Genomic DNA, 20,851 nt, shown 5'->3' with positions numbered 1-20,851 from the left:
CAGTGTACTGGAGGGTCGCCCTGCAGAGAGACAGAGAGAGACCAGCTCAGTGTACTGGAGGGTCGCCCTGCAGAGAGACAGAGAGAGACCAGCTCAGTGTACTGGAGGGTCGCCCTGCAGAGAGACAGACAGAGAGAGACCAGCTCAGTGTACTGGAGGGTCGCCCTGTAGAGAGACAGAGAGAGACCAGCTCAGTGTACTGGAGGGTCGCCCTGCAGAGAGACAGACAGAGAGAGACCAGCTCAGTGTACTGGAGGGTCGCCCTGCAGAGAGACAGACAGAGAGAGACCAGCTCAGTGTACTGGAGGGTCGCCCTGCAGAGAGACAGACAGAGAGAGACCAGCTCAGTGTACTGGAGGGTCGCCCTGTAGAGAGACAGAGAGAGACCAGCTCAGTGTACTGGAGGGTCGCCCTGCAGAGAGACAGACAGAGAGAGACCAGCTCAGTGTACTGGAGGGTCGCCCTGCAGAGAGACAGACAGAGAGAGACCAGCTCAGTGTACTGGAGGGTCGCCCTGCAGAGAGACAGAGAGAGACCAGCTCAGTGTACTGGAGGGTCGCCCTGCAGAGAGACAGAGAGAGACCAGCTCAGTGTACTGGAGGGTCGCCCTGTAGAGAGGTTAGAGAGAGACCTCAGTATACTGGAAGGTCACCCTACAGAGAGACAGAGAGAGACCTCAGTATACTGGAAGGTCACCCTACAGAGAGACAGAGAGAGACCTCAGTATACTGGAAGGTCACCCTACAGAGAGACAGAGAGAGACCTCAGTATACTGGAAGGTCACCCTACAGAGAGACAGAGAGAGACCTCAGTATACTGGAAGGTCACCCTAGAGAGGTTAGAGAGAGAGCAGCTCAGTATACTGGAAGGTCACCCTAGAGAGGTTAGAGAGAGAGAGCAGCTCAGTATACTGGAAGGTCACCCTAGAGAGGTTAGAGAGAGAGAGCAGCTCAGTATACTGGAAGGTCACCCTAGAGAGGTTAGAGAGAGAGAGCAGCTCAGTATACTGGAAGGTCACCCTAGAGAGGTTAGAGAGAGAGAGAGAGAGCAGCTCAGTATACTGGAAGGTCACCCTAGAGAGGTTAGAGAGAGAGAGAGAGAGCAGCTCAGTATACTGGAAGGTCACCCTAGAGAGGTTAGAGAGAGAGAGCAGCTCAGTATACTGGAAGGTCACCCTAGAGAGGTTAGAGAGAGAGACCATCTCACTATACTGAAAGGTCACAGGTTGGGCCTGGTGGTTAGAGAGAGAGAGAGAGAGCAGCTCAGTATACTGGAAGGTCACCCTAGAGAGGTTAGAGAGAGAGACCATCTCACTATACTGAAAGGTCACAGGTTGGGCCTGGTGGTTAGAAAGAGAGTCTTGCAGGCGGATAGCTTTCTACTGAACGCACAGAGAGGAAATTGGTATCTATCTTCTTGTCTAACTGTCAGCTTAGGCCTTTAAGTACAGCTCTGAAGTTTGTTTACTTGGGTATTTCAATCTTAGGGACTTTATACCGGTACTTTTACTTCACAACATTTTAAAAGGAAATATCAGACTATTTACTCAACTACAAAGTTCAGTGTTGAGGGGAAGTAACCAGAACCTGCACAACTGGACCACCCACCACTTAAATGAGACATTTTGTATCTTTTCAACTGTTTTATACTACTTCCTTGATTCTTAAAGTTTTTAGAATTTAGAACGCTGCAACGTCCGGCTGCCTTTCTGTTCGCTCCGTCGAGACTGTGCTTACTTTTGTTAATATTTATAGTTTTAAGAGTTTTGTCTGAACCAACAGTAGGTGCATTTAATGTGTATGACCGTCAGTCACTTATAGACATCGGATTACGGGAAACGTACCGATTGGATTACTCACTGGACCAGCTTTCCGAACCGCAACAATGGCCTGAGGAGATTCTCCGGAGAATGGGACCAGACCCTTTGTTCCTTGATCCCAGGAACAAAGGAACCAGACGGCGTGGGAAGAGAGCTGGGATCCGTAACAGGCTGAGATCCAGACGCCACCGAACGCCATTGCCCAGTATATTGCTAGCCAATGTACAATCAATTGACAATAAACTGGATGACATCCGAGCAAGGATTCAATACCAAAGAGACGTCAGAGACTGCAACGTTCTTTGCTTCACCGAAACGTGGCTCACGCCGGACGTTCCAGACCACGCAATCCAACCAGCTGAACACTTCTTTATCCACCGCAAGGATCGTACAGCAGAGTCCGGTAAACAACGTGGAGGAGGTATTGCCTTCATGTTTAACAACAATTGGAGCGATCCAACTAACGTGAAGGAATTATCCAACCACTGCTGCCCAGACCTGGAATATATAACCATCAAGTGTCGTCCTTTCTTCCTCCCGAGGGAGTTAACGGCGATCATCCTTGTAGGAGTGTATATTCCACCGCAAGCCAGTAACAACGTCGCGCTCTCCAGACTCCACGACGAGGTAAATAGAATACAATCGGCGAACGTTAACGCCGCCATTTTAGTGCTGGGTGATTTCAATAGCGCCAATCTGAGAAAGGTATTACCTGACTTCTATCAGCATGTGACTTGCAACACCAGAGGCGGTAACATCCTAGATCACTGTTACACGCAATTTAAAGGTGGCTACAAGGCTCATTCTGATAGTGGCTTTGGTAAATCAGATCACGCGTCCATCTTTCTTTCACCAATGTACAAACAGAGAATCAAAAGTACTCCTGTAGTCTCGCGAGAGGTGCAGAAATGGGATTTGACGTCAGAGGAGACGCTCCAGTTTGCGTTTGACTGCACAGACTGGAATGTGTTCCGCGACACAGATAACATTAATGTCTACACGGAGACAGTGCTGGACTATGTTTGTACTATGGTGGATGAAACAATCCCCACTACCAAAATGAGAGTTTACCCAAATCAAAAACCCTGGGTAGACAAATCCGTCCGTGAAGCTCTGAGAGAGCGCACCAAAGCATACAACGACGGCCTAGTGGCAGGCAACATGAATGACCACAAGGTGGCGCGATACAACGTAAGGAGGACAGTGTCAGAGGCCAAACGGCGCTACAGGGATAAAATTGAACTCCAGTTTGAACAAGCTGACTCTAGAGCTATGTGGCAGGGGCTCAAAACGATGACAGACTACAAAGGCGCCTCCCTCAAACTGAACAGTGACATCTCCTTAGCAAATGACCTCAATACCTTCTATGCGAGGTTTGATGCTGGTAATAACAACACCAGCTCACAAGCCACGGCAATGGGGGGGGGGGGGTCGGCTGCTGATGGAGGCGCAGTGTTCAGGGTAACAGAGCATGAGGTGAGGCGGACCTTTAAAAAAGTGAATATCAGGAAGGCAGCAGGTCCGGACGGCATCCCCGGCCGCGTCCTAAAAGTCTGTGCCGACCAACTGGCCCCAGTATTCACTGACATATTTAACCAGTCCTTAGAACAGGCTGTCATCCCCACCTGCCTGAAGAAGTCCACTATTATCCCTGTACCCAAAAAATCCAAGCCTGCTTGCCTCAACGACTACCGCCCTGTAGCTCTCACCTCCATAGCCATGAAATGCTTTGAGAAGCTAGTAAAGGGCTACATCTGCTCCTCCCTCCCCATCAACATGGACCCCCTGCAATTTGCATACCGCCCCAACAGGTCCACGGAGGACGCCATAGCCCATGTGCTGCACACAGCAGCATCACACCTGGACAAGAGGCAGGGGAACTATGTGAGAATGCTATTCATCGACTACAGCTCGGCATTCAATACCATAGTCCCCTCCATACTCATAGCCAAGCTCAGGGACCTGGGCTTGAACTATGACCTCTGCCAGTGGGTCTTGGACTTCCTGACTGGCAGACCCCAGGTGGTGAGAGCAGGCAACTGCACCTCCTCATCCATCACCCTCAACATAGGGGCCCCCCAGGGCTGTGTTCTGAGTCCCCTCCTCTACTCCCTGTACACACACGACTGTGTGGCTCAGCGGAGTAGCAATACAATCATCAAATTTGCTGACGACACAGTGGTGGTGGGCCTGATCTCTGCCAACGACGAGAGGGCCTACCTGGAAGAGGTCAAGGTCCTGGCGGGATGGTGCCAGGAAAACAGCCTCTCCCTGAACGTCAGCAAAACAAAGGAGATGATTGTGGACTTCAGGAGGTCGGGGGTCAAGGACTACAGCCCCCTCAGCATTGACGGGGCACCGGTTGAGAGAGTCAACAGCTTTAAGTACCTCGGAGCCTACATATCCGAGGACTTGACATGGACCACACACATTGACAGTGTTGTGAAGAAGGCACGACAACGCCTCTACTTCCTCAGGCACCTAAGGAAGTTCCAAGTCAGTCAGAAGATCCTTAAGAACTTCTACTCATGTACAATAGAGAGCATCTTGACCGGCAACATCACCTCCTGGTTTGGGAATAGCACTGCACAAGACCGAAGCAGACTACAAAGAGTGACACGTTCAGCCGAGCGCACAATTGGAGGGGGGCTCCCCACCCTCCAGAACATTTACAACAAGCGTTGCAAGGGCAAGGCTAAGAGAATCATTAAAGACTCCAGTCACCCGAACAACTGCCTCTTTGAACTGCTGCGGTCAGGCAAGCGATACCGGAGTCTCAAGGCGAGCACAGAAAGACTCAGAAGAAGCTTCTATCCCCAGGCCATCAGGCTGCTAAACGAACAATGAACACTACACAACAACAACCACCAAACGCACATAGCACACACATCCACACGCACACACTCACTTTAAACAAACACACTGTAGCACCCACTCCACACACTTTATAGCACACACCCACTTTAAACAAACACACTGTAGCACCCACTCCCCACACTTTATATTTATTGATGAAGGATTGCACTACAACTCGTACACCTTACTGTAAATTGTACCTAAATTGTACCTCATCCCATTTCTGCTTTGCACTATATAGTACTGTACATTAGTACACTGCATAGTATTGTATATTATATGGTAACTCAGAACATTGTACATATGTCTATACCGAACACTGTGACCTCATTTTCTTCGTCTAAATTACATGCTATACTATGTTATTTGATACTATCTTGTCTAGCACAGTCTCTGGAGCGTAACAGTAAGAAGCATTTTGTATGAAAGTATTCTGTACTTCTGTATGACAACTATTAAAGAAACTTGAACTTGAAACTTTATTGGGCAAAGAATCTAGTCAAATTTAATTTGTATTATGTATTTTCTAGCACCTCTTTCTTCCTTTGTATTGAACACATTGTTTTTGTTGTATGTAGCAACACCCCAAAATGTGAATGAATTATGTATTTCTCTGCCTGGCTACCCCATGCACAAGAGTAAAATACTTTTACAAACTGGGAAGTACACACTGATTAATTAAAACAAATGTATTGCTTGTGTTGGCAGCTTGTTTAGGCTTGTTAATCTGAAGATGTAGTACCTATGTAATTTCCCCCAGCACCTAAATAACATTTCAGACTGCCAAATCTATAAGACTAAGCACAATCCATGTTCCATAACATGTCCCCTTTAAGTATGTATGTCAAACACTTTTATACTTTAACTTAAGTACTCTAAGGAGGACTTAAATTGCTCCAATAAGCTATAATTGAAAACCATCTTAAGAGAGCATCATCTAACTATAAACGAACGAATCTCTGCTTGAGTGTCTGTTTGTCCTTTGCATATCTCGAGAACCGTTCGTCCAATCAACTTCATGCTTGGTGAGTGTATTGCTGAGGACACAGGGGAGTGCAGTATCAAGTGTTAAGGTGATTGGATAAGTGGTTCTTGAGAACTCTGCAAGCAGCCATACCGTGGGTCTCCACAACGCTGCAAGCAACCGGCCTGCTTCGAATGGGCATGTGCTCCGAACAGGCTAGTTAGATCTATTTTGATTATTTCTTCTACAAGGTGATACACCAAAGAGCTAACCCTAACCCATGACTCATTCATAGGGGGGATGGGGGTGGGGTGGGGTGGCAATACCAGCATCCCTTTTACCAGTGATCATTCATACAGTCATTCCTATTTGCCATGTTTTTTTATCTGACAAGCATTTCTCAGGCAGCCACTGTTTAGACCTTTTACACACTGTTTGTGTACACACTCTTTGGACCATGAGAGGCATATTAATAGTATATTAAGGTCAGTGGTCTGCAAGATCATTTCTCATTGTGTCATATTAACCTTGTGGGTTTAAGAGGACCTGGATCGCCTCCGCTTGAGATGAACAAGAGGACGTCAGTGATCAATCTTCAACCAACGACTGATAATAACCCATGCCAAGGGCAGTTTTAATAATACCTGTGAAATATCTGATGAAAAAATGTCTGCTTGTTTTGAATAATAACCCTTTTGCTCTCAGCCTACCTGCATGTAAAAAGTGTCACATTTCTGTTTCAATCTCCTTAATAATCCCTGGCCGTATAGTCCACATATCATAACCAGATAGCAGGCTGCACTTGGAAGGCAGGACGATTAGATTAGCACTGCTAATAGGCTATATATTCAGAGGACAGGATATCCACGTTGCCATTTGTTGCTCTGACTCCCCGCCCTTATTCTCAAGCTTGAGTGTTTTATGAATGGTCCCTCTCTGAGACACACAGTCTCAGGCCAGAGAGGTCTGCATAATATCACATTTCACTAAAGAGGAGCATCCGTTTGTCAGTCCGTCGACATCCGTCCTTACCTTCTGCAAGCTCACAGCAAAAAACATCAACTTAACCCTTTCACTGCCGCACTACCAAAATGGTTAACCCTTTCACTGCGACAATACAGAAGGTTAACCCGTTCACTGCCACACTCATTAGCTTGCAGGACTAGTTCTAAGGAGACTATATGTCATGGAAACTATAGTATTCCTGTTTTTGTACACACTACAGAGTTTTACCACTTAAATACTGTAGCGATTCAACATAGTATTCTTCTATAGGGAAATGTTATAAAACATTTAAGCTGAATAATCCTGTGTTTTTACCATAGAAATACCACGGTACAACTATAGTATTTGAAAAAACAACAACAACATATACTATATATATATAACATATCTATAGTTTTGCTAGTTTTTGTATGGGCTATACTAACTCTTTTTCACTGAGATGAAGTCATGGAACTTGATGTAAAGAGCAGGATTGGTGTGTAGTGTAGTTTGTTTTGGCATTTGCCTTGAGGCTGCTTAAGTGTTTAGGGTGCTGTCCTGGGTGCTGAAGTTTGAGACACTTGTCTTAGGTATATTGTAGCCTTTACCAGAATTTAACCCTAACCATAACCCTAAAGAGACTTGTCTTGTTTCAAGTTTCTTTAATAGTTGACATACAGAAGTACAGAATACTTTTATACAAAATGCTTCTTACTGTTACGCTCCAGAGACTGTGCAAGACAAGATAAGTATGAAATAAAATAACATAGTGTGGTGCAGTGGCGGACTGGGACACAAATTCAGCCCGGGACATTCAGACGCACCAGCCCACACACCGGCCCACTAGGGTTGCCACCTTCGATCAATAGAAATAAGGGACACCTATCATCGAGCGTGCGCGTAGCGCGCGCAAATTTTTTTGTTGCAGTTTTGGGGCGTTTTTTGGGTGAAAATGGGCGGATTTTGTCACTATTTTTTTTTTACTTTATTTCGGTTTTAGGGTTAGGCTTAGGGTTATGTTATTTAATTATTTTGGGGAGCCAGCCCCCCAAACTCCTGAAATACATAGAAATCTATGAAATCTAAATAAAACAATCTATGACATTTATATTAAAAAGAGCTAGCCCCCCAAACCCCTAAAATACATAGAAATCTATGCATTTTGGAACAGTTACTATATATAGTCAAGAAAGCATTTAGTCATACTTAAAGTTTAAAGTGCTTTATTTGCATTTAACATTGTTTAAATAAATTGGCTGAACTATAGCCTCAACTTGAGCATAATACTGTATGAATATAAAGTGCTGTAAAAACAAAGCCTGGGAACACTTTTACTGAAAGAGGACAATAATACAATGAAACACTTGTGTGACCCAAATTAAAAGATTAATAAAAAATTATGTGAAAAGCAGAGTAGGCTCCTGGCTGCCAGGGCAGGTAAATAGAAATACTGACAACTAGTTAAAAACACAACCAGATAAATAAGATGTAATATCCCATACCGAATCAATCTCAGGAGATGTTTCAGTTATGAAGAACTGTGACACCTGTGCTTGGGTCCTTTGCGTTCTTATATTTCGGGAATATTGTTCTCCTGAGGCATGCTGTCTGATGTCAGTCAGTCCACCATGCGCCACAGAAAACACCTACATATTTTACAGTTTGCTTTGTAAACATCTCCACTGACGCACGCCATCAAGCCAGGGATTTGCCTCTTCCCACTCAGGTCTGTATTTCTGGAGGCGTTTTGTCTTTTTAGGACACGGTGGAGTCACAGTGTCTGCTGTAGACATTTTCAAAGCGTCTTCGAAAAGAAATCACGCAGCGCGCACACGGAGGATTGGCACAACGGCACAGAACTCTTCTTAGCAACGCAAAATCGCTAATTCTCATTGGTCGGTGAGCTGCTGAGCGCACGCCCATCATACCAGAGTTGCCAAGTATTTTCCGCAACTTTTGGACACAATTTAGCTTGTTTTTGTAGGTCAGCTGGCTTATTTCTCTCACGAAACTGGCAACCTTAAAATACGGGACAAAGGGCGTCCCGTATCAGTTCAATACGGAACGGGTCTTTTAGTTTCCAATTACGGGACGATTCCGTATTTTAAGGGACGGGTGGCAACCCTACGGCCCACATTAGTGGCCCACACACTGGCCCACACACCGGCCCACACACCGGCCCACATACTGGCCCACACAATGGCCAACACACCGGCCCACATTAGTGGCCCACACCGACTCACACTGGCCCACACACTGGCCCACACACTAGCCCACACACTGGCCCACACACTGGCCCACACACCGGCCCACACACTGGCCCACACACTGGCCCACACACCGGTCCACACACTGGCCCACACACCGGCCCACATTAGTGGCCCACACACCGACTCACACACCGGCCCACATACTGGCCCACACACTGGCCCACACACCGGCCCACACACTGGCCCACACACCGGCCCACATTAGTGGCCCACACACCGACTCACACACTGGCCCACACACTGGCCCACACACTGGCCCACACACCGGCCCACATTAGTGGCCCACACACTGGCAAAAAAAAAAAAAGTTAAAATTTTTTTTTTTTTTTTTCTTTTTTTTGACCAGCCCACTTTGGTTCCGGCCCATCGGGATTCGTCCCGAACGTCCCGATGGCCAGTCCGCCACTGGTGTGGTGTCACATTAAGGGAGTCTTTCACGCCAGAGTTGACGCGTCACAGGGGAGGAGATATAGGGGAGTAGTAGGTGTGTGTACGGTGTTGATTCTGTGAATGAATAAAGTAGGAAGTCACTGAAGGACCTGTCACGCGCGTTATTGATTCGCCTCTTCCTTCAACTTCCCACATTGGTGACCTTGATCGTTGGATTATTATTATTATTGTTATTATTATTATGAGTGATAACGAAGAAAACGCTGTTCGGCCCGCTGCGGTGGCAGCTGCGGTGTCTGTCAAGTTGCCCGAGTTTTGGCAGCACGACCCGGACCCATGGTTCCAACATGTCGAGGCTCAATTCCATCTGCGAGGTGTCACAGTGGACGACACGAAATACTATCATGTCGTCGCTGCATTGGATGCACAGACCACCCGTCGCGTCATGGGATTTTTACGAGAGCCGCCGGCCATGGGGAAATACGCCGCTCTCAAACAACAGCTGTTACGGCTGTTTCAGCTGTCAGATACGGAGCGGGCGGAGCGCCTGTTGTCACTGAACGGTTTAGGTGACAGTAAACCAACCGAGCTCATGGAGAACATGTTGGCGTTGCTCGGCTCAGGTGACGCATCATTTTTGTTTATACAGTTATTTCTGCGTCAGCTCCCACCTCCAGTACGCACTGCCTTGGCCAGCTCGCCGCTCGTGAGAGCCAAGGATTATCGGGGGATGGCAGAAGAGGCTGACAGAATATTGCTGGCAACCCGCCACTACAGCGTTAACGTTAACGCTGCGCTGCCGGCGGGGGAGATGACTGGAGCTGCGGTATCGGATCGCCGGAGGGAGAATGAACTTTGTTTTTTTCATCGGCGTTATGGTGCCAAAGCCAGGCGATGTGAGCAGCCTTGCTCTTTTTCCGGCCAGGGAAATGCCAGAGCCGGCGCTCATTAGCAGCTGTGGGTGCTGGCGACACGACGAGGCTGCTGTTCATTGAGGACACGTTGTCCAGTAGGCGCTTGCTGGTGGATTCGGGAGCCCAGCGGAGTATTCTGCCAGCTTCAGCTGCGGACGGCTTGAGTGGCAGTCACGGCCCCCCGCTGGACGCCGCCAATGGAACTCCGATTCGCACCTTCTGCACCAGGTCAGTGACTGTTTGTTTCAATGGACATGCTTTTAATTGGGATTTTGTAATTGCTTCTGTGTCAATGCCTATACTGGGCGCGGATTTTTTATGTGCTCATAGACTTTTGGTGGATGTGGCGAACCGTCGCTTAATTGACGCGGTGTCATTTGCCACTTACCCCTGCACTCTGGGGGGGGGGGGGGGGGGGGGGGGCGGCTTGCCCTCGCCAACATCCTCGCCACGGGGGACGTGTACCAGCGGCTTCTCGCTGATTTCCCCGCTCTGACTGTGCCCACGTTTTCTGCTATGGTCGCAAAACATGGGGTGGAGCATTATATCCCCACAGCCGGTCCGCCAGTTTTCGCGCGCGCACGCCGCCTTGACGCCGCTAAACTGGCCATCGCTAAAGGGGAGTTTGACACAATGGAGCAGCTCGGCATTGTGCGGCGCTCCGACAGCCCGTGGGCCTCGCCTTTGCATATGGTTCCGAAAGCTGATGAGAAGTGGCGCCCGTGTGGAGATTTCCGGCGCCTCAATAGTGCCACGGATCATGACCGCTACCCTGTCCCGCACATCCAGGACTTTTCTGTTCACCTGGCCGGGACCACCATTTTCTCCAAGGTGGATTTGGTGCGGGGCTACCACCAGGTGCCAGTCCATCCCAGAGACGTGCCCAAGACCGCCGTTATTACCCCGTTTGGACTTTTCGAGTTTTTAAGGATGCCTTTCGGACTCAAGGGGGCAGCGCAGACCTTCCAGCGGTTGATGGACTCTGTGCTGCGAGGGTTGTCATTTTTGTTTGTGTATTTAGACGACATCCTGGTGGCCAGCACATCTGCTGAAGAGCATTGTTTGCACCTCCGACAGCTGTTTCAGCGGCTGAATGAACATGGGCTGACTGTTAACCCAGCCAAGTGTCAGTTCGGCCGGCCAGACATAGACTTCCTGGGCCATCACATCTCTTCACAGGGAGCTGTGCCTCTGCCCACCAAGGTGGAGGCGATCACTGCCTTCCCACGTCCTCGCACCATCAAGCCCCTACAGGAGTTCCTCGGTATGGTCAATTTTTATAACCGATTCATACCAGGAGCGGCTCTCTTGATGCACCCCCTGTACGAGGCACTAAGGGGCAAGAAGGACAATCAGGAGGTGGACTGGTCCCCTGAGAGGGTCCAGGCGTTTGATAGTGCTAAGGCTGCTCTCGCTAACGCTACTATGCTGGCACACCCGTACCCGGCCGCTCCAATAGCCCTCACGACCGATGCCTCGGACTATGCTGTGGGGGCGGTGTGTGATCAGTGGGTGGCTGGCGCCTGGCAGCCTCTGGCCTTTTTCAGCAGGACACTGCGGGACAACGAGAGGAAATACAGCACGTTTGACAGGGAGCTGCTGGCCCTTTTCCTCGCCACGCGTCATTTTAGGTTCCTGTTGGAGGGCCGGGAGTTCACCGCTTTCGTGGACCACAAGCCTCTGACCTTTGCCATGGCTAAGACCACGGAACCATGGTCGGCACGGCAGCAGCGCCAACTGTCCGCCATTTCGGAATTTACCACGGACCTGCAGCATGTGGCGGGCAAGGACAACCTGGTGGCTGACTGCCTCTCCAGAGTGCGGGTCAACACTGTGCACCTGGGTGTGGACTACGCAGCCATGGCAGTTGACCAGTGCACGGACATGGACATCCAGGCATTCAGGACAGCCACGACAGGACTGAGACTGGAGGATGTGGTGTTCCAGGACAGTAAGGCCACGCTCCTCTGCGATGTCTCCACAGGCCGACCTCGCCCGATGGTCCCCGCTGGCTGGCGCCGCCGCATTTACGATGCTATACATGCTTTGTCGCACCCGGGGGTGAAGGCATCAGTTAAGCTGGTGGGGGCTAGGTTCGTCTGGCCGGGCCTCAGGAAGGACGTCAAGGGGTGGGCTGCCTCTTGTGTAGCGTGCCAGCGCGCCAAGGTGCATCGGCACACTAAGGCCCCGCTGGGGCCATTTCTCATCCCGGAGAGACGTTTTGATCATGTTAACGTGGACCTGGTGGGCCCGCTGCCCCCCTCCCAGGGGTTCACTCACCTGCTGACCATGGTGGACAGGACCACCAGGTGGCCGGAGGCTGTGCCCCTGTCATCCACTACATCGGCGGACGTGGCTCGGGCGTTCATCTCCACCTGGGTGGCCCGTTTCGGTACCCCTGCGGATCTAACTTTGGACAGAGGGCCCCAGTTCACGTCAGAGTTGTGGAGCGCCGTGGCGGAGAGTTTGGGGGTGAAACTCCACCGCACCGTGGCATACAACCCGCAGGCAAATGGTCTCTGTGAGCGTTTCCACCGCACTATGAAGGCTGCTCTCCGGGCGGCTCTTACGGACAGTAATTGGGTTGACCGTTTGCCGTGGGTCATGCTAGGCCTGCGCTCGGCCCCAAAGGAGGATCTGCAGTCATCTTCGGCTGAGCTCGTGTTGGGTCAGCCGCTGAGAGTCCCTGGGGAGTTCCTCCCAGGTGCCACAGCCCCCTGGTCAGCTGCGACTCATCGCTTGGCCATCCGAGACGCCGCCAGCACTTTCGCTCCCGTGCCCGCACATCACTGTTTTCCCCTGTCCTACATCCCCAAGGACTTGATGTCAGCCCCGTACGTGTTCATCCGCCGCGATGCCCACCGATCTCCACTCCAGGCTCCATACGATGGGCCCTTTCGGGTCCTGGAAGCGGGACCCAAGAGCTTTATGGTGGACAGAGGGGGGCTTCAGGAGCGGATATCGGTGGACCGTTTGAAGCCTGCACACGTGGCCCCGGACGGGCCGGTGGAGCTGGCTCAGCCCCGACGGCGCGGCCGTCCACCCAACCCCACTCCTGCCGCAAGTTTGCGGCCCATGTCTGCCTCTACCCCGGCAGCAGCCCCGGACTCTCCCCCAGTCCAGCCTCGCCGCCGGCGCGGACGGCCGCCGGCTCGTGCCCTTCCCCCTTCCCCCCTGACTGTTAAGCGCAGTCGTTATGGTCGGGTAGTCAGGCCTCCTACGAGGGGCTGAGTACTTTGGGTTTTTTTTTGGTATGGGTTGGGGTTGCAGGGTATGTCTACTCTGGGTGTTCGGGGGGGGCCTGTGTGGTGTCACATTAAGGGAGTCTTTCACGCCAGAGTTGACGCGTCACAGGGGAGGAGATATAGGGGAGTAGTAGGTGTGTGTACGGTGTTGATTCTGTGAATGAATAAAGTAGGAAGTCACTGAAGGACCTGTCACGCGCGTTATTGATTCGCCTCTTCCTTCAACTTCCCACAATAGTAAAATTAGAAGTAAAAGAAATGAGGTCACAGTGTTCAGTTTAGACATATGTTCGATGTTCGATGCAGAATAGACGTAACTGAGTTACCATATAATATACAATACTGTGCAGTGTACTAATATACAATACTATATAGTGCAAGGCAGAAATGGGATGAGGTGCAATTTAGGTACAATTTACAGTAGGTGTACGAGTTGTAGTGCAAATCCTTTATCAATAAATATAAAGTGTAAAGTGTGTTTGTGTGATCTAAAGTGTGGAGAGTGGGTGCTGCAGTGTGTTGTTTGTTTGAGTGAGTGTGTGCGTGTGGGTGTGTGTGCTGTGTGCATTTGATGGTTGTTGCATAGTGTTTATTGTTCGTTTAGCAGCCTGATGGCCTGGGGATAGAATTGTGTTAGGTATATTGTGTTAGGTATATTGTGGCCTTTACCAGAATTGAACCCTAACCATAACCCTAAAGAGACACTTGTCTTGTCTTAGGTATATTGTGGCCTTTACCAGAATTTAACCCTAACCATAACCCTAAATAGACACTTGTCTTGTCTTAGGTATATTGTGGCCTTTACCAGAATTTAACCCTAACCCTAACCCTAAAGAGACACTTGTCTTAGGGTTAGGGTCTTAGGTATATTGTGGCCTTTACCTGAATTTAACCCTAGCCCTAACCCTAAATAGACACTTATCTTGTCTTAGGTATATTGTGGCCTTTACCAGAATTTTTACAATATTATTTACTGAACTTGTATTCTGTTTAGTTATTCACAATGATATACCTCATTTTAATCCTTAATTACTTGAAGGATTTTCTTGTGGTGGTTCTTCAGATTCAGATTCAGGTTTTTACTTGCCATAATACAACAAGTACAATGGAATTCTTAAACTCCGTTTGCTCCACAGCATCAAGTAATAAAAAGCAACAATTTACAGAATAAAAGCAGGTATTCAACTGTCTGCGGTATGTGCAATAAAAATAAGTACAACTAAGTATAAGTAGATACAAATAAAATAAAAATATAAATATGCAAGTACACAGACTAAGTAAAGTGGCTGAGCATTGAGTAGCAGCATTTGAGTCCAGTAATGGGTGGATTAACTGTTCATCAGGCTTACTGCCTGTCCGTAGAAACTGTAAAATTAGTTTATATGCGGACGACGTAATATTGTTCATGCAAAGCCCCAACACCACATTGCCTCATCTACTCAAGTTGATTGAGGACTTTGGTGATTTATCGGGATTTAAGATAAATTGGCCGAAGTCGGCTTTCCTTCCACTTAACACCCCTGCAAAAAAAGATATAACCCTCCCAGGTGAGATACCTATGGTAAAACATTTTAGATGCTTGGGAGTGGAAATATTCCCCACCATAAGACAAACGGTGAAGCACAATTACACAAAAATACAAAACTAAATCAAAGACGACCTTGACAGGTGGGCAAAACTTAAAAACTCAGTACAGGCAAGGATATCAATAGTTAAGATGGATGTACTACCTAGAATCAACTTCTTCAGTTCAATGCTACCGTTACCCCCTCCAGAGGGTTACTGGAAAAGATTACACTCCTCCACATACAAATTTATTTGGAATAACAAACCACCACGTATAAAAAGATCCACCGCACAGAGAAATAAAGCAGACGGTGGCATGGCATTTCCAGATTTTTTCCACTATTTTAAGGCGTACACATTAAGTCCATTGACAACATGGTTTGATCCCCAAGCATTAGTATCCTGGAGAAAATTGGAAGAAAACATAGTAGCCCCACATAGCCCCACATAGCCCACATAGCCCCACATGACATATTTAACCTGTCCTTAGAACAGGCTGTCATCCCCACCTGCCTGAAGAAGTCCACTATTATCCCTGTACCCAAAAAATCCAAGCCTGCTTGCCTCAACGACTACCGCCCTGTAGCTCTCACCTCCATAGCCATGAAGTGCTTTGAGAAGCTAGTAAAGGGCTACATCTGCTCCTCCCTCCCCATCAACATGGACCCCCTGCAATTTGCATACCGCCCAAACAGGTCCACGGAGGACGCCATATCCCATGTGCTGCACACAGCAGCATCACACCTGGACAAGAGGCAGGGGAACTATGTGAGAATGCTATTCATCGACTACAGCTCGGCATTCAATACCATAGTCCCCTCCATACTCATAGCCAAGCTCAGGGACCTGGGTTTGGGCTATGACCTCTGCCAGTGGGTCTTGGACTTCCTGACTGGCAGACCCCAGGTGGTGAGAGCAGGCAACTGCACCTCCTCATCCATCACCCTCAACATAGGGGCCCCCCAGGGCTGTGTTCTGAGTCCCCTCCTCTACTCCCTGTACACACACGACTGTGTGGCTCAGCGGAGTAGCAATACAATCGTCAAATTTGCTGACGACACAGTGGTGGTGGGCCTGATCTCTGCCAACGACGAGAGGGCCTACCTGGAAGAGGTCAAGGTCCTGGCGGGATGGTGCCAGGAAAACAGCCTCTCCCTGAACGTCAGCAAAACAAAGGAGATGATTGTGGACTTCAGGAGGTCGGGGGTCAAGGACTACAGCCCCCTCAGCATCGACGGGGCACCGGTTGAGAGAGTCAACAGCTTCAAGTACCTCGGAGCCTACATATCCGAGGACTTGACATGGACCACACACATTAACAGTGTGGTGAAGAAGGCACGACAACGCCTCTACTTCCTCAGGCGCCTAAGGAAGTTCCAAGTCAGCCAGAAGATCCTTAAGAACTTCTACTCATGTACAATAGAGAGCATCTTGACCGGCAACATCACCTCCTGGTTTGGGAATAGCACTGCAAAAGACCAAAGCAGACTACAAAGAGTGACACGTTCAGCCGAACGCACAATTGGAGGGGGGCTCCCCACCCTCCAGAACATTTACTACAAGCGTTGCAAGGGCAAGGCTAAGAGAATCATTAAAGACTCCAGTCACCCGAACAACTGCCTCTTCGAACTGCTGCGGTCAGGCAAGCGATACAGGAGTCTCAAGGCGAGCACAGAAAGACTCAGAAGTAGCTTCTATCCCCAGGCCATCAGGCTGCTAAACGAACAATGAATGAACACTACACAACAACAACCACCAAACGCACATAGCACACACATCCACACGCACACACCCACTTTAAACAAACACACTGTAGCACCCACTCCACACACTTTATAGCACACACCACTTTAAACAAACACACTGTAGCACCCACTCCCCACACTTTATATTTATGGATGAAGGATTGCACTACAACTCGTACACCTTACTGTAAATTGTACCTAAAATTGTACCTCATCCCATTTCTGCTTTGCACTAGATAGTACTGTACATTAGTACACTGCATAGTATTGTGTATTGTATATTATATGGTAACTCAGAACATTGTACATATGTCTATACCGAACACTGTGACCCCATTTTCTTCTTCTAAATTCATGCTATATTATGTTATTATGTTATTTGATACTATCTTGTCTAGCACAGTCTCTGGAGCGTAACAGTAAGAAGCATTTTGTATGAAAGTATTCTGTACTTCTGTATGACAACTATTAAAGAACTTGAACTTGAACTTGAACATAGACTGAAGGACATAGCATACACTAAACTACCAATCAAGCACTGTGAGCGGAAATTTGGCCCCATAATTACCCATGCGATCCGGATATGGCGTGAAACACAAACAAAATATCCTAACCCACAAAAATGGCACAATCACACTCCCTTGTTCAATAACAATGCACTCTTAATTGAGATTAAGATTCCCTATATGGGAAGAGCAAGGCATACACTCATTAGGGGATGTTTTTAACAACCAGGGTTTTTGTAGTTATGGAGAAATATGCAAAAAATTTAATCTCACCAAGTCCACATGGCTTTTTTACATACAGTTACGGCTATGTTTGAAGTCTCACAGTGTTCCATTAGACATACCAATTGAACACCACAGATACCACAAATTCTTCTATGAAAGAGAGACATCGAGAGGTTTTGTTTCAGGTTTTTATCATCAATTACTAACGTCCTCATATGAAACCCTCCAACTAGACTCTGTCTGGAGGAGGGATATACCAGACCTGGAAAGTGACTTTGATTGGCAAGGAGCCTGGGCAAATGTCCGACTTACATCAAGGAACCCGGACCATCAACAAATCAATCTTAACTATATTCACAGGACATACTTGACTCCTATAAGACTGAACAGAATGGGTCTTAAACAAGACTCCAAATGCTCCCAATGTACAAATGGAGACGAAGGGACATTTATGCACATGTATTGGGACTGCCCACCTGTTAAGGCATTCTGGAAAGATGTGACCCAACAATTATCAAAACTCGTATCTTGGAATATACCAGTACACCCCTCTGTATTACTATTGAATGATGTTTTTGAGTTTGCAGTAAATCCACAGCTAAAGAGATTGGTTTTATCGGGTATCACAGTAGCTAAAAAGCTGATCGCATCACGCTGGTTTCAACCGGAAAAAATGTGCCGGAAAGTTTGGTTTCTTACATATCTCGATGTGATTTATCAAGAAATATCTACAGCAAGAATTCTGGGTCTCAATGAATCCAAAATGTCAATGTGGTTAGAAGTGGTGGAGAGAATAAAAGCTAGCTTATAATGGTAGTGTCTGGTTAGGAGCGAGGGATAATGGAGGTACTATCCAAAGAGGGGTCCGGGAGGGGGGGGGTTCGAGCTGGAGCATATGTGTGTAGGGTTTTAGATAACAGGTATTAGGGGTATATCCTGTATAAGACATTGGTATAATCGGTAATTTCGTTGGATATACACTGTATACGGTAAAGTATTATTATATATATTTTTTGCTTTCTGTTTCTGTGCTTGCATGTCATTTTAGCCATCTTAATTGTTAGTTTCATTATGTATTGTGTGTTGAGTACTGACTTTTAATCATTTTGTTTTGCAATAATAAAAAAAAGAAAAAAAGAAAAAAAAAAGAAACTGTTCTTGTACCGGTTTGTGTTTCTTCGTATGCTGCGGTACCGGCGACCGGATCGCAGGGGGAGAACAGCTGGTGTCCCGGGTGGTTGTGGTCCTGGATGATGGAGATGGCTTTGTTCCAAGATGGCTTTGTTCCGACACCTGGACTCATGGATCTCCTCGATGGATGGCAGTGAACACCTGATGATCTTTTCTGCCGTCCTCACGACCCTCTGGATGGCTTTCTTATCCAGAGTGGTGGTGTTGCCATACCACACGGTGATACAGCTCGTCAGTACACTCTCTATGGTGCCTCGGTAGGAGTTCATAAGCCATTACATGCTTATGCCACACTTCCTGAGGCACCGCAGGGGGTAGAGGCACTGGTGGGACTTCTTGAGCATGACCTCCGTGTTGTAGGTCCATCTTAGGTCATCGGAGATCGAGTCCTAGGAACCGGAAGCAGTTGACGACCTCCACTGGTATCCCATCCAGGCTGATGGTGGAGTGGTTGCCCTGATGTCTCCTGATGTCCACGATGAGCTCCTTAGTCTTGCTGGCATTCAGTGCAAGGCTGTTGTCCTTGCACCAACGTGTCAGCTGGACCAGCTCATCTCTGTACTCCATCTCATCGTTGTTCTTTATCAGTCCGATGACGTTGGTGTCATTTGCCAACTTGATAATCCTGTTGCTGTTTTGTGTGGCTGCACAGTCATTATGTGAACAGAAAGTACAGCCGAGGGCTAAGGCAGCAGCCTTGGGGTGCACCGGTGTTGAGGATCAGAGTGGATGAGATGTTGTCACCACTCCTCACCACCTGTGGCCTTAAAAAGCCATAATCCAGCCAGGTGTTCCAGGGCGGTGTGTAGTGCCAGGGAGATGGCGTCATCTACAGACCTGTTTGGTCTATAGGTGAACTGCAGTTGGTCTAGGGAGTCTGGGATGATGCTGTTTACTGTATGTGGCAGTAGGAGTTAGATCATTTTGTGTACTGTACTGTGTAGGGACTGTCCTGCTCCACTAGGGGCAGGCTTTTCTCATTCACTAGGCTGGGGGCGGGGCTGGCTTTTCTAATTCACAGGAGCGATCTTTTCTACTCTACGTTGGCTTTGAGAGTTGTGTGAATGAATGAAAACTTTATTTAACAGATTGCAGAATGGGTACAATACAGTACGGCTCAATACATACAATTGTTAAGGGTATGCAGACCTGAGAAAGACGTTTGTCTTGTTTCCATCAGGGTCCCCCATTTTCAATTCATATAGACATTTATGACATACACAACATACATGACATTTATGGCATAGGGACATATAGGTATTTAGTACTGATACATTTGTGACATAACCGGTATTCAAATATACAGTACTGTTACCCCTAGATCCTGACAGAGTATATACATATGATGGGGAGGGGACTGTACATTAGGAGGGGGTGGGTGGGTGGGAGAGAAATATACATACGGCGGGGAGGGAATATATACATGTTTGATTGATTGAATTGATTGAAAACTTTATTAACAGATTGCAGAATGGGTACAGTACAGTACATAGATGTAGCAGTAGGCCTACTGTCTATCTGTATGTCATGTATGGGGACCCTGATGTAAACAAGACGAAAGTCTTTCTCTGGTCTGCATCCCCTTAACAATTGTGTGCTGTACTGTATTGTACCCATTCTGCAATCTGTTAATAAAGTTTTCAATCAATCAATCAAAACAGCTCAATACATACAATTGTTAAGGGGATGCAGACCAGAGAAAGACGTTTGTCTTGTTTACATCAGGGTCCCCCATTTTCAATTCATCATAAACTGTACTGTGCAGGACAGTGATGCAACAGTAGCAGGACAGTGGATCACAGTGATGTAGCAGGACAGTGATGTAGCAGGACAGTGATGTAGCAGGAGTCAGAACAGTGGATCACAGTGATGTAGCAAGACAGTGGATCACAGTGATCATTTTGTGTAGTGTACTGTGTAGGGACTGTCCTGCTCCACTAGGGGCAGGCTTTTCTCATTCACTAGGCTGGGGGCGGGGCTTGCTTTTCTAATTCACAGGAGTGATCTTTTCTACCACATTGTACAACTGCCGAGTCCCGAGGCTGGTAAGTGCTAGTTAAAATGTACAGTAGTGCACAAACTCTACGTTGGCTTTGAGAGTTGTATTATACTGATATAAAAGTTATGCTGTAGGTTGTATGTGGGAGGGGGGCGGGGGGCTGCGTCGCCCACAGTA

At 47.9% G+C, this 20,851-nt stretch overlaps 1 protein-coding gene across 2 annotated transcripts in view; it reads right to left on the bottom strand.

Moving 5' to 3' along the window:
- marchf11 (membrane-associated ring finger (C3HC4) 11) overlaps positions 1-20,851 on the bottom strand; it is a 77,110-nt gene that overhangs the window by 21,685 nt on the left and 34,574 nt on the right. The gene's annotated exons all lie outside the window — the stretch shown is intronic.

This window comes from Notolepis coatsorum, assembly GCF_963971535.1.
Source record: "Notolepis coatsorum genome assembly, chromosome: 13".
In the NCBI taxonomy this organism is placed as follows: Eukaryota; Metazoa; Chordata; class Actinopteri; order Aulopiformes; family Paralepididae; genus Notolepis; species Notolepis coatsorum.
This window is presented reverse-complemented; position numbering and strand designations above follow the sequence as displayed.